This window comes from Chlorocebus sabaeus, chromosome 24 (genome assembly GCF_047675955.1).
Source record: "Chlorocebus sabaeus isolate Y175 chromosome 24, mChlSab1.0.hap1, whole genome shotgun sequence".
Lineage (NCBI taxonomy): Eukaryota > Metazoa > Chordata > Mammalia > Primates > Cercopithecidae > Chlorocebus > Chlorocebus sabaeus.
The window spans coordinates 42,864,739-42,879,143 of record NC_132927.1 but is presented as its reverse complement, the minus strand read 5'-3'; the positions used below and the strand labels follow the sequence as shown (position 1 = coordinate 42,879,143).

Sequence of the window (14,405 nt, the reverse complement as noted above, 5' to 3'; positions counted from 1 at the left end):
TGAACAACATGATTCACTAGTGTGACCTTATTGACAAAGTTAACATTAACACCAATGACTGCAGAATAAACATTCAAATACACATGAGGCATATCAATCTATCACAAAACGTTTCAGAGAATAAAAAAGAGACTTCTCAATTCAAGTACATGTGAAATGTATCGATCTATCACAAACGCTTTCAGAGAATAAAACAGAGAGAGACTTCCCAATTCTTTTTATGAGGCTAACAAACATTGATAACAAAATCTGACAAAAATATTATAAGAAAGGACTATTACAGGCCAGTATCTTTCATGAATAGATGTAAAAATTCTAAAGAGAATATTAACAAATTGAATCTAATGGTACATAAAAGGGACAATACATCATGACAAAGTAAGGTTTATCCTAGGAGTATAAAGTTGGTTTAACATTTAAAAATCAATCAGTGTAATTCACTACAGCACAGAATTAAGGATACAACCATATGATTTATCTCAACAAAAGCAAAAAACTTGACAAAGTTTACCACCTGTTCATGATTTAGAAAATTCTCAGACTGGGCACAGTGGCTCACACCTGTAATCCCAGCACTTTGGGAGGCCAAGGTGGGAATATCATTTGAGCCAGGAGTTCAAGGCCAGTCTGGGCAACAGAGGAAGGTCCTCTCTCTATAAAAATATTTTTAAAAAAGAAAAGAAAACTAGGAATAGGTAAGAACTTCTTTAATCTGATAAAGGTTACCTACGAAACCTACAACTAACATCATAATTGGTAAATACTGAACATTTTCCCCTAAGTTTAGGAGTGAGACTATTTCAATTAAACATTGTTCTAGAAGCCTTGGCCACTGCAATAAGGGAAAACAAAGAAACAATTATAAAGACTGGAAAGAAATAAGTAAAATAATTATTATTCTCAGATGATTTGGTTGTTTGCACAGGAAATACAAAAAAATCTATAAAATACTAAATATTAAAAATAAGCAAATTTAGCAGGGTTGCTGCTTATAAGATAAAAATACAAAAACTGTATTTCTATGTATTAGTATAAAACAATTCAAAAATGAAACTTAAATAACCAATTATCATTTACAATAGCACTTTCAAAACATTAAAATACCTAGCCATAACTCTAACAAATGATATGCAAAACCTCTACATTGTAAACCATAAAATACTGCTGAAGGAACTTAAAGACCCAAGTAAATTGATAGATAATCCATGTTAATGGACTGGACAACTCTATATTGTTAAGATGCCAATTCTCCCCACATTGATCTACAGTCTCAATGTGATCCCAATCATAATATTAACAGTTTTGTTTTCACTGAAATATGATTCTAAATGTATATGGAAACACAAAAGAGAGAGTATACCCACCCCCCAAAAAAATGTTGAAGAAGAAAAAAAATTGAAGGAACCTATACTACAGATATCAAGATTTAGTATAGAGCTATAGTAATTAAGACAGGGTAGTATTTGTACATAAATAGACCACTGGAAGAGCATATACACTCCAGTAAGACTCACTCAATTTACATCAAAAGTGTTCTATAAGGCCGGGCGCGGTGGCTCAAGCCTGTAATCCCAGCACTTTGGGAGGCCGAGACGGGCGGATCACGAGGTCAGGAGATCGAGACCATCCTGGCTAACACAGTGAAACCCCGTCTCTACTAAAAAAAAAAAAAATACAAAAAACTAGCTGGGCGCGGTGGCGGGCGCCTGTAGTCCCAGCTACTCGGGAGGCTGAGGCAGGAGAATGGCGTAAACCCGGGAGGCGGAGCTTGCAGTGAGCCGAGATCTGGCCACTGCACTCCAGCCTGGGCGACAGAGCGAGACTCCGCCTCAAAAAAAAAAAAAAAAAAAAAAAGTGTTCTATAATCCAATTGGGTAAGGGCAATTTTTTCCCAAAAATAGGGCTGAATCAATTGAATATCCTACGTTTTATTAAAAAAATTTCTGATTTTTACCTCACATCATTCATCATAAGATAATTTGAAATGCATCATAGAGCTTCGACTAAAAGAGAAAGTAATACAATTTCTAAACGAAAACTTTGGCAAATATTTTCATGATCTTGTAATAGGCAAAGATTTCTTAAACAAAACATTAACAAACCAACTAAACCATAAAAAGCAAACAAGTTGAGGTTCATTAGAATTGAAAACTTTTATTTATTATAATACACTATTAAGAGAGTGAAAAGACTAGCCTCAGACTGGGAGAAGAAATTTGCCACGCAAAGGTCTTATATTCAGAATACATAAGGAATTCCTACAAATCCATAAGACAAAGACAGCATAACTTTAAAATATATCAAAAATTAATATATTAAAAGGTGATCACCATCATTATTTACCTGTGAAATGAAAAGGAGAAGTCAGCGCACACTGACCAGAATGACTAAAAGTAAAAAGACTGACAATACACAATATTGACAAAAATGTAGAATTGCTCAAACCCTCCTACATTGCTGGTGGGGATGTAAAATGGCATAACCACTTTGGAAGACAACCATCCAGCAAATATACTCTTAAAAATGAAACAATATACTCATAAAAAGACATATATAAGAATATTCATAGCAGCTTTTCTTTCTAAGTCAAAAATTAGAAACAATTCAAATGTCCATTAACAGAAGAATAAACAATGATCCATTCATTCAATGAAACACTACATAGCAATAAAAAGAACCAAGGTATACCAACATGAATGAATATCATAACCACAATAAATGAAAGAAGTCATTCCTTTTACATAAAGTGCAAAAACAGGCAAGACTAATCTATGATGATAAAAATCAGAATAATAATTACTTGGGAGTGACAGGAGAAGTGGATATTAATTAACCTGTGAAAAACATGAAGGGGAGGCTTCTGGAGTGCTGGAGATGTTCTACATCTTGATCTGAGCATTACTTGTAAGAGACTGTACACATAAAAAACTCACCATGCTATACAATTAACATTTGTACATTTTACTGTATGCGTATCTCAAATTTAAAAATTGCTAGTACAGCCAGCAATTCATATGGATGTATAGTTCGAGAAAATCTTCTTACAAAAAAGGATACACTGGATAATTCTTCAAAAATACCCAAGACCAGGAGAAAAGTATTTTAGCCCTAACTCAGTCATTTAGATATGTAACCTTAAATAAATCATCTAACTGGGTCTTAGTTTCTTTACCTACTAGAGTGTGTTAGTATAGATAATCCTTAAAGTTCTTCCTATATCCAAAAATCTGAGTATTTGAAATAAACTCCTTAATTTTAAAAACTGAATTCTCAAATTTCAAATTACCAGCTAGTCACCAAAGGCATAACTGTAACAAAACTGTGTTCACTCCTGTAATTCTAATTTAAGACGATTAAAATCAGATAACTGCATACTGCTATTTATCCTGAATGTCCAATACCCATATTTAAGTTCATCTACTTTAGCCTAGACACTCTGGTACCACCGTTTCAGCAGACAAGAAATTTGACAGCCAGGTTACTTTTCTTTTCTTTTCCTTTCTTTTCTTTTCTGAGGATGAGTTATTCATTCTTCCAGGCCTCACTGAAACACTACCTGCTTTAAAATGCCATCCCTCCTACAGCCATTCAGTCAAAATTAATTGTTCCTTCCTCTGTGCACCCACGGCATATTGCTTGCACTTCTATTACAGTTTTTATTTCATTCTGTATTTTAGCTACTTGCTTTCATGTACGCACGTGGGCCCTTTCCAAAGGAAGGATATACCCATTCAGCCAACCAGATCAGCTAAATCAACCCTGGAAATCAATGGTGACAACATAGTAAGATCATCTTTACATACTATTCTATGTTGATGGTGTCAAAGTAAGATAGTAGATACTAAAAGCTGCTGTCCTCTACTCAAAGTAGGAAGAGATTACAATAAATATTCAAGACACTGAACTAATTTCAGTCCTTACTTTAGCTTACACACCAGTAGAACAATGAAATAGCCATAAACAGACAGCTGAATAAGGAAGTAAATTAGGTCTGTAATGGGGTAAAAAAATTTATTAAATTAATTAACAAATTATTAACTTGTTAATAAATAGATGGCTAGAGAGAAGGCAAGTGGACTCTTCAGGGACTACACACTCAGCATCCCTTTGATGTTAACTGGTCCTGTTCTGTCAACATGGTTTGTAGAACCTAAGCTCTATCCTCTGATCACAGATGACTGATCTAGGACAATCAGTGTTCTTCCTCAAACATGTTAGAAACGCTGCAAAAATAAAGTCAATCCTCTGAATGGCTAAAATGGTAATAAGTAAATAATTAGGGAAGTGTTGACACTGTTTTTCCCAAAGTGGAAAAGGGAAATCTGTGATAAGAGAAAATGAAGACTACTTATAAGGTGGAGCAAAGATGAGAAACAGTCCTTGGGAATCTTCAACCCTGGGTCCAATGTTCCTTGGACCCAATCTTGTGTTTGGGTTTTGTGAGACAGACACCCCAATATTCTTATAATAATTGTTCCCTTTTACTAAAGCTAGTTCAATTTGAGTTGTCACTTGCAACCAAAACAATCTCATGATATTCTGAGGATACTTTGAATATCCTCAATTAACCTATGCTTCCTAGCATTTGCACCCTTGAGTAGTCCTTCCCACAAAGACTCTGGGCTGAGCCTGTGACTATTTGACAAACAGAATAATGGCAGAAGTGACGCTGTGAAAGTTTCAGGCCTATCCCTTGGCCTGGCATCTTCTGCTTCCTCTGTCTCACACAATGCTTGCTCTTGGAATAGTTCTTATAACCCAGCTATCACACCATGAGGCCTAAGGAATTAGCCATACAGAAAGAGCCATATGTAGGAGAACCAAAGCCCTGGCCAACAATCCCAGTTGAGCCTCCAGATATCACAGTTCTATCAGAACCCCAACAAATGCCACCTGAAGCAGAATCAAGTTAGTTCACAGAAATGTGAAAAATACTAAATCGTAGTTTCAAGTAACTAAGTTTTGAGATGTTTTGTAACGCAAATTTTAACTAATATAAAAGTTCAATTCACATGCAGGTAATCTGGAATTATATTTTCCTTACAACAGACTATGTCTTGAGCAGGAGTTGGCAAACTACAGCCCTCAGACCAATTCTGGCCTGCCATTTCTTTTCATAACTAAAGTTTCGGTGGGACACTATAATGCTCACTCATTTATACACTGTCTACAGCTGCTTTCATGCTACAAGGGCAGAGCTGAATACTTGTGAGAGAAATCATATACAGCTCACAAAGCCTAAAAATTCACCATCTAGTCTTTTACTAAAAAAGTTTTGCAAACCCTGTCATACAATACTTGGCAAGTTTTTTAATATAAAAATACCTTAAAATGTAAACCATTTTACAATCAACTAATCACACTTAAAGCATAACATTATGCCACGCAAAGTACATGATACACTTCATGTTGAGTTGAGCTGTATTGTTTGTTAACAAGTCAGGCTACAGTCAGACCAATATATTACTCATAGACAGAACAACAATAAAATAACAAAATGAGATCCATTACTATTCAGCTGCTTAAAAAAGTTTCTACTATTTGGGGAGTCTGCATTATTCATCTTTGAGTTTGTCATGTATTATATGACCTACTCCTGAATTGCATTAAAAATCAGAAATGAATGTTTCATTGTGATGCATACTTGACAATTTTGTTTGTTTGTTTTGAGATGGAGTTTCGCTCTTAAGTAGCCCAGGCTGGAGTGCAATGGTGCGATCTTGGCTCACTGCAATCTCTGCCTTCCAGGTTGAAGTGATTCTCCCGCCTCAGCCTCCTGACAATTTTTTTTAAATTAACACTTCACAAACCCACCTGCAAAAGAAAATTTGAAAATCCAAGTCCAGTATAAATCTAAATTTGGCCAAGCATGGTGGCTCATGCCTGTAATCCCAGCACTTTGGGAGGCAAAAGGGGGTGGATCACCTGAGGTCAGGAATTAAAGACCAGCCTGGCCAACATCATGAAGCCCCTTCTCTACTAAAAGTACAAAACTTAGCCAGGTGGGGTGGCAGGCGCCTGTAATCCCAGCTATTTGGGAGGCTGAGGCAGGAGAATTACTTGAACCTGGGAGGTGGAGGCTGTAGAGAGCTCAGATAGCACCACTGCACTCCAGTCTAGGGAATAGAGAGAAACTCCATATCCAAAAAAAAAAAAAAAAAAAAAAATCAAACAACAAACAAGAAAACAGTGGGCTGAGTTGATGGCAAGATGGCTGAACAGGAACAGCTTCGATCTGCAGCTCCCAGTGAGATCAACGCAGACGGCAGGTGATTTCTGCATTTCCAACTGAGATACCCAGCTCATCTCACTGGGACTGGTTAGACAGTGGCTGCAGCCCACAGAGGGCGAGCAGAAGCAGGGTGGGGCATTGCCTCACCCACGAAGAACAAGGGGTCAGGAAACTCCCTCCCTTAGTCAAAGGGAAGCCCTGAGGGGTTGTGCTATGAGGAAGGGTGCACTCCGGGTCAGGTATTACACTTTTCCCATGGTCTTCACAACCCATAGACCAAGAGAGTCCCTCTGGTGCCTATGCCACTAGGGCCCTAGGTTTCAAGCACAAAACTGGGCGGCCATTTGGACAGACAGCGAGCTAGCTGCGGAGGTTGTTTTTTGTTTTTTGGTTTTCTTTTCATACCCCAGTGGTACCTGGAACACCAGCGAAACAGAGCCGTTCACTCCCCCAGAGAGGGGACTTAAGCCAGGGACCCAAGTGGTCTAGCTCAGGGGAAACCATCCCCACAGAGACCAGCAAGCTAAGATCTTCTGGCTTGAAATTCTCCCTGCCAGCAAAACAGTCTGAAGTCGACCTGGGATGCTCCAGCTTGGGGCAAGGAGGGGCGTCCGCCATTACTGAGGCTTGAGTAGGCAGTTTTCCCCTCACAGTGTAAACAAAGCCGGGGGAGGTTCCAACCTGAGGGAACCCTCCATAGCTCAGCCAAGTCACTGTAGCCAGACTGCCTCTCTAGAATCCTCGTCTCTGGCAGGGCATCTGTGGAAAAAAGGCAGGCGTCCCAGTCAGGGACTTATAGATAAAACCTCCATCACCTTGAGACAGAGTACCTAGGAGAAGGGGTGGCTGTGGGCACAGCTTCAGCAGACTTAAACGTCCCTGCTTGCCAGCTCTAAAGAGAGCAGCAGATCCCCAAGCACAGTACTCAAACTCTGCTAAGGGACAGACTGCCTCCTCAAGTGGGTCCCTGACCCCCATGCCTCCTGATTGGGAGACACCTCCCAGCAGGGGTCCACAGACACCTGATACAGGAGAGCTCTGGCTGGCATCTGGCAGGTGCCCCTCTGGGACAAAGCTTCCAGAGGAAGGAACAGGCAGCAATCTTTACTGTTCTGCAGCTTCCATTGGTGATACCTAGGCAAACAGGGTCTGAAGTGGACCTCCAGCAAACTAGAGCAGACCTGCAGCAGAGGGGCCTGTTAGAAGGAAAACTAACAAACAGAAGGGAATAGAATCAACATTACCAAAAAGGACATCCACTCACAGACCCCTTCCAAAAGTCACTAGCATCAAAGGACAAAGGTAGATAAATCCACGAAGATAGGGAGAAAGCAGCACAAAAATGCTCAAAATTCCAAAAACCAGAATATCTCTTCTCCTCCAAAGGATCACAACTCCTCGCAAGCAAGTGAACAAAACTTGACGGAGAATGAGTCTAATGAATTGACAAAAGTAGGCTTCAGAAGGTGGGTAATAACAAACTGCTTCAAGCTGAAGGAGCATGTTCTAACCCAATGCAAGGAAGCTAAGAACCTTAAAAAAAGGATAGATGAATTGCTAACTAGAATAACCAGTTTAGAGAAGAACATAAATGACCTGATGGAGCAGGAAAACACAGCACAAGAACTTCGTAAAGCATACACAAGTATCAACAGCTGAATCGATCAAGCAGAAGAAATGACATCAGAGATTGAAGATCAACTTAATGAAATAAAGCATGAAGACAAGATTAGAAAAAAAAAATGAAAAGGAACAAACAAAGCCTCCAAGAAATATGGGACTATGTGAACAAAGACCAAACCTACATTTGACTGGTGTACATGAAAGTGATGGGGAGAATGGAACAAAGTTGGAAAACATTCTTCAGGATATTATCCAGGAGAACTTCCTCAACCTAGAAGACAGGCCAACATTCAAATTCAGGAAATACAGAGAATACCATAAACAGACTACTAGAGAAGAGCAACTCCAAGACACATAATCGACAGATTCACCAAGGCTGAAATGAAGGAAAAAATGTTAAGGGCAGCCAGAGAGAAAGGTCCGGTTATCCACAAAGGAAGGCCATCAGCGGATCTCTCAGTAGAAATATACAAGCCAGAAGACAGTGGGGGTCAATAGTCAACATTCTTACAGAAAAGAATTTTAAACCTAGAACTACATATCCGGCCAAACTAAGCTTCATAAGCTGAGAAGGAGAAATAAAATCCTTTACAGACACGCAAATGCTGAGAGATTTTGTCACCACGAGGCCTGCCTTACTAGAGCTCCTGAAGGAAGTACTAAACATGGAAAGGAACAACCAGTACCAGCCACTGCAAAAACACACCAAATTGTAAAAACCATTGACACTATGAAGAAACTGCATCAACTAATGGGCAAAATAACCAGCTAGCATCATAATGACAGGATCAGATTCACACATAACAATATTTACCTTAAAGGTAAATGGGCTAAATGCCCCAATTAAAAGACACAGACTGCCAAATTGGATAGAGTCAAGACCCACCGGTGTGCTGTATTCAGGAGACCCATCTCACATGCAAAGACACACATAGACTAAAAATAAAGGGATGAAGGAATATTTACCAAGCAAATGGAAAGCAAAAAAAAAGCAGGAGTGGCAATCCTAGTCTTTGATAAAACAGACTTTAAACCAACAAAGATCAAAAGAGACAAAGCAGGACATTATATAATGGTAAAGGGATCAATACAAAAGAAAAACTAACTATCCTAAATATATATGCACCCAATACAGGAGCACCCAGATTCATAATGCAAGTTCATAGAAACCTACAAAGAGACTTACACTCCCACACAATAATAGTGGGAGACTTTAACACCCCACTGTCAATATCAGACAGATCAACCAGACAGAAAATTAACAAGGTTATTCAGGACTTGAACTCAGCTCTGGACCAAGCAGACCTAACAGACTACAGAACTCTCCACCCCAAACCAACAGACTATACATTGTTCTCAGGACCACATCACATTTATTCTAAAATTGACCATATAAATTGGAAGTAAAACACTGCTCAGCAAATGCAAAAAAGTCGAAATCATAACAAACAGTCTTCACACCAAAGTGCAATCAAATTAGAACTCAGGATTAAGAAACTCACTCAAAACCACACAACTACATGGAAACTGAACAACCTGCTCCTGAGTGACTACTGGGTAAATAATGAAATTAAGGCAGAAATAAATAAGTTCTTTGAAACCAATGAAAACAAAGACACAATGTACCAGAATCTCTGGCACACAGCTAAAGCATTGTTCAGAGTGAAATTTATAGCACTAAATGCCCACAAAAGAAAGGAGGAAAGATCTAAAATCGATACCCTAACATCACAATTAAAAGAACTACAGAAACAAGAGCAAACAAATTAAAAAGCTAGCAGAAGACAAGAAATAACTAAGGTCAGAGCAGAACTGAAGGAGATACAGACACGAAAATCCCTTCAAAAAAAAATCAATGAATCCAGGAGCTGTTTTTTTTTTTTTTTTTTTTTAAAGATCAACAAAATAGATAAAACACTAGCCAGACTAATAAAGAAGAAAAGAGAGAAGAATCAAATAGGGGATAAAGGGGATATCACCACTGATCCCAAAGAAATACAAACTACCATCAGAGAATACTATAAACACCTCTACACAAACTAGAAAATCTAGAAGAAATGGATAAATTCCTGGATACATATACCTTCCCAAGTCTAAACCAGGAAGAGGTGGAATCCCTGAATAGACCAGTAACAAGTTCAGAAATTGAGGCAGTAATTATTAGCCTACTAACCAAAAAAAGTCCAGGACCAGAGGATTCACAGCTGAATTCTACCAGAGTACAAAGAGGAGCTGGTACCATTCCTTTTGAAACTATTCCAAACAACAGAAAAAGAGGGAAGCCTCCCTAACTCATTTTATGAGGAAAGCATCATCCTGATACCAAAACCTGGCAGAGACACAACAAAAAAAGAAAATTTCAGGCCAATATCCCTGATGAACATCAATGCAAAAATCCTCGATAAAATACTGGCAAACTGAATCCAGCAGCACATCAGAAAGCTTTTCCACCACCATCAAGTCAGCTTCATCCCTAGGATGCAACACTGGTTCAACACATGCAAATCAATAAATGTAATCTATCACATAAACTGAAGCAATGACGAAAACCACATGATTATCTCAGTAGATGCAGAAAAGGCCTTCAACAAAATTCAACACCCCTTCACGCTAAAAACTCTCAATAAACTAGATATTGATGGAACGTATCTCTAAATAATAAGAGCTATTTATGACAAACCCACAGCCACTATCATACAGAATGGGCAAAAACTGGAAGCACTCCCTTTGAAAACCGGCACAAGACATGGATGCCCTCTCTCACCACTCCTATTCAACACAGTATTGGAACTTCTGGCCAGGGCAATCAGGCAAGAGAAAGAAATAAAGGTATTCAAATAGGAAGAGGAAGTCAAATTGTCTCCATTTGCAGATAACATGATTGTATATTTAGAAAACCCCATCGTCTCAGCCCAAAATCTCCTTAAGCTGATAAGCAACTTCAGCAAATTCTCAGGATACAAAATCAATGTGCAAAAATCACAAACATTCCTATACAACAATAACAGACAACCAAATCACGAGTGAACTCCCATTCACAACTGATACAAGGAGAATAAAATACCTAGGAATACAACTTACAAGGGACGTGAAGGATCTCTTTAAGTAGAACTGCAAACCACTGCTCAAGGAAATGAGAGAGGACACAATGAAATGCAAAAACATTCCATGTTCATGGATAGGAAGAATCAATATTATGAAAATGGCCATGCTGCCCAAAGTAATTTATACATTCAATGCTAGCCCTATCAAACTACCATTGACTTTCTTCACAGAATTAAAAAAAAAAAAAAAAAAAACTGCTTTAAATTTCATATGGAACCAAAAAGAGCCCACATAGCCAAGACATCCTAAGCAAAAAGAACAAAGCTGGAGGCATCATACTACCTGACTTCAAACTACACTACAAGGCTACAGTAACCAAAACAGCATGGTACTGGTACCAAAACAGATATATAAACCAATGAAAAAGAACAGAGGCCTCAGAAATAACATCACACATCTACAACCATCTTATTTTTGACAAACCTGACAAAAACAAGAAATGGGGAAAGGATTCCCTATTTAATAAATGGTGTTGGGAAAACTGGCTAGCCATATGCCTAAAAGTGAAACAGGGCCCCTTCCTTACACTTTATACAAAAATTAACTCAAGATGGATTAAATACTTAAATGTAAGACCTAATACCATAAAAACCCTAAAAGAAAACCTAGGCAATACCATTCAGGACATAGGCATGGGCAAACACTTCATGACTAAAACACCAAAAGCAATGGCAACAAAAGCCAAAATTGACAAATGGGATCTAATTAAACTAAAGAGCTTCTGCACAGCAAAAGAAACTATCATCAGAGTGAACAGGCAACCTACAGAATGGAAGAAAATTTTTGCAATCTATCCATCTGACAAAGGGCTAATATGCAGAATCTACAAAGAACTTAAACAAATTTACAAAAAAAAAAACAAACAACCCCATCAAAAAGTGAGTGAAGGATATGAACAGACACTTCTCAAAAGAAGACATTTAGGCAGCCAACACACATATGAAAAAAAGCTCATCATCACTGGTCATTAGAGAAATGCAAATAAAAACCACAATGTGACACCGTCTCACACCAGTTAGAATGGAGATCATTAAAAAGTCAGGAAACAACAGATGCTGGAGAGGATGTAGAGAATTACAGGAACACTGTTACATTCTTGGTGGGTGTGTAAATTAGTTCAACCATTGTGGAAGACACTGTGGCAATTCCTCAAGGATCTAGAACCAGAAATACCACGTGACCCAGCAATCCTATTACTGGGCATATACCCAAAGGATTATAAATCATTCTACTGTAAAGACACATGCACAGGTATGTTTACTGCGGCACTGTTCACAATAGCAAAGACTTGGAACCAACCCAAATGCCCATCAATGATAGAATGGATAAAGAGAAGTTGGCACATATACACAGTGGAATACGATGCAGCCATAAAAAAAGGATGAGTTAATGTCCTTTGCAGGGACATGGATGAAGCTGGAAACCGTCATTCTCAGCAAACTAACACAAGTACAGAAAACCAAATACCCTATGTTCTCACTCATAAGTGGGAGTTGAAGAATGAGAACACATGGACACAAGGAGGGGAACATCATACACTGGGGCCTGTCGGGAGCTGAGGGGATAGGGGAGGGATAGCATTAGGAGAAATACCTAATGTAGATGATAGGTTGATGGCTACAGCAAACCACCATGGCACGTGTATACCTATGTAACAAACCTGCATGTTCTGCACAGGTACCCCAGAACTTAAAAGTATAATAATAATTTTTTTAAAAAAAACTAAATTAATGATTCCCAAACTTTTCTACCAAAACTTATCTTTGGCAATGATCTAAATTTGATTGATTCTCTTTTGGCATCTGATAGTTCTAAAAGTATCTTTTCCCTTTTATACCTAGTATTTATTTCCCTTATGCCCCAAATCATTGTCTATTTAACCTCAAACACATAAGGTTCTCATCTACCAATTTAAAGTTCCTCTACTACAAATCAACAATCATCTATGTAAATATTTTATTTTATTATCACTTCACCACCCTGCATTACTGCCCCATTTGCATAACATTTCAAACTTTCAAAACACCTTTTTAACTAGAGTACTTTAACTTTTTAACTATGATTATAGTATTCCATAACCATAAGGTTATAGTAACTATAGTGAAAAGTTAAAAACTTTTTAACTTTTTAACTATGGTTATAGTATTCCATAACCATAGTACCCACATATATGTACCTGAATTTTCTCCACAGGTCTTAACAAGCCTTAGAGACTATCAGAGGCAGTTTTCCATACATACTTTACTTTAAACCTGTTATCTCAAAAATCTCAAATGCTTGCTGTTAGTTACTACACTACAAATAGCATCTTCTAACTGCCCAAAACTTAAGCTGGAAACAAGAATTTAGATCAAGCAGAACCCCAGTTCAGTATTGAACCTTAATGATGTTCCTAAAATAAGATAAAATAGTGGGAAAAGGGCATGGGGATACACCAAGATTGAGGTCAGATACCCAAAAGTTGTAAAGATTGCTTCTGTTGCCATGTTTATTAAGGTAATTATATTCAAATTTATTATAATACACAATAAACATTTCATGATATTTAGTATGTGGGCACACTCATTAAAGGTTTACTTCATTATCTCACTTGTCACAACCACCCTCCTAAGGCAGGCATATCAGTATTATTTTCCATTTTAAGATGAAAAAAACTAAAGCTTAGAGAAGTAACTCTTAAAAACTTCACTTAGGTATAAACCCAGGTGGTCTAATCCAGAGCCCACCTACTATTCTGAGTATCTGTATGAACTTAAAACATAATATTGTTCATCAAAGGTATTATGTCTTATTTTACAACAGCTTTATTTTAAATATACAATAGCAAAATAATAACTATTTTGGAGGGAGCACTAAGTTTTTGTTTTTCAGATCTCTAGTGTAGCAATACATTTTAAATTTAAAAAGAAAAAAGTAATACCTCAAATACCCCTAAATCACTATTATTCTTCTAAGCTTGATTGTGGGAATGTGTCATTACACTTAAGTTCATAGAATTTTTTCTAAGGTCTATATATTTAGCAATTTGAACCTCTGTAGCATGTGATATTGAATGAAATAAAATTGCACATATTGTGCAGTGGAAGTAACAGACATTTTCATTTACACTTGTTATGAATGTCTGTGTCTTTTTCTAATAATTTTTCCTGTTTGAAGGAAAACACTTCAGATCAATAATTTTGCTGTCACTAATAGATTTCAGCAATGATGGAATGGTAAACATGAGGCATGTTCCTCAGATTTGGGATTAATAAAATTTTAGAGCTGAAGGGGATTTTAGAGATCTACTCAACTTTCCATTTTACAAATAATGATACTGAACTCCCACTGAAAAAATCCAAAATAGAATTTTATCCAGTGTTCTTTCCCCACATAGTAGTAACAGAACCAAGACTGGTCAGTTTCGAGTCTTTGCTATCATAAATTTTTAGAATCAAATAAGAAT

At 37.6% G+C, this 14,405-nt stretch overlaps 1 protein-coding gene across 3 annotated transcripts in view; it reads right to left on the bottom strand.

Annotated features, from left to right (window-relative positions):
- GPHN (gephyrin) overlaps positions 1-14,405 on the bottom strand; it is a 740,280-nt gene that overhangs the window by 711,234 nt on the left and 14,641 nt on the right. The gene's annotated exons all lie outside the window — the stretch shown is intronic.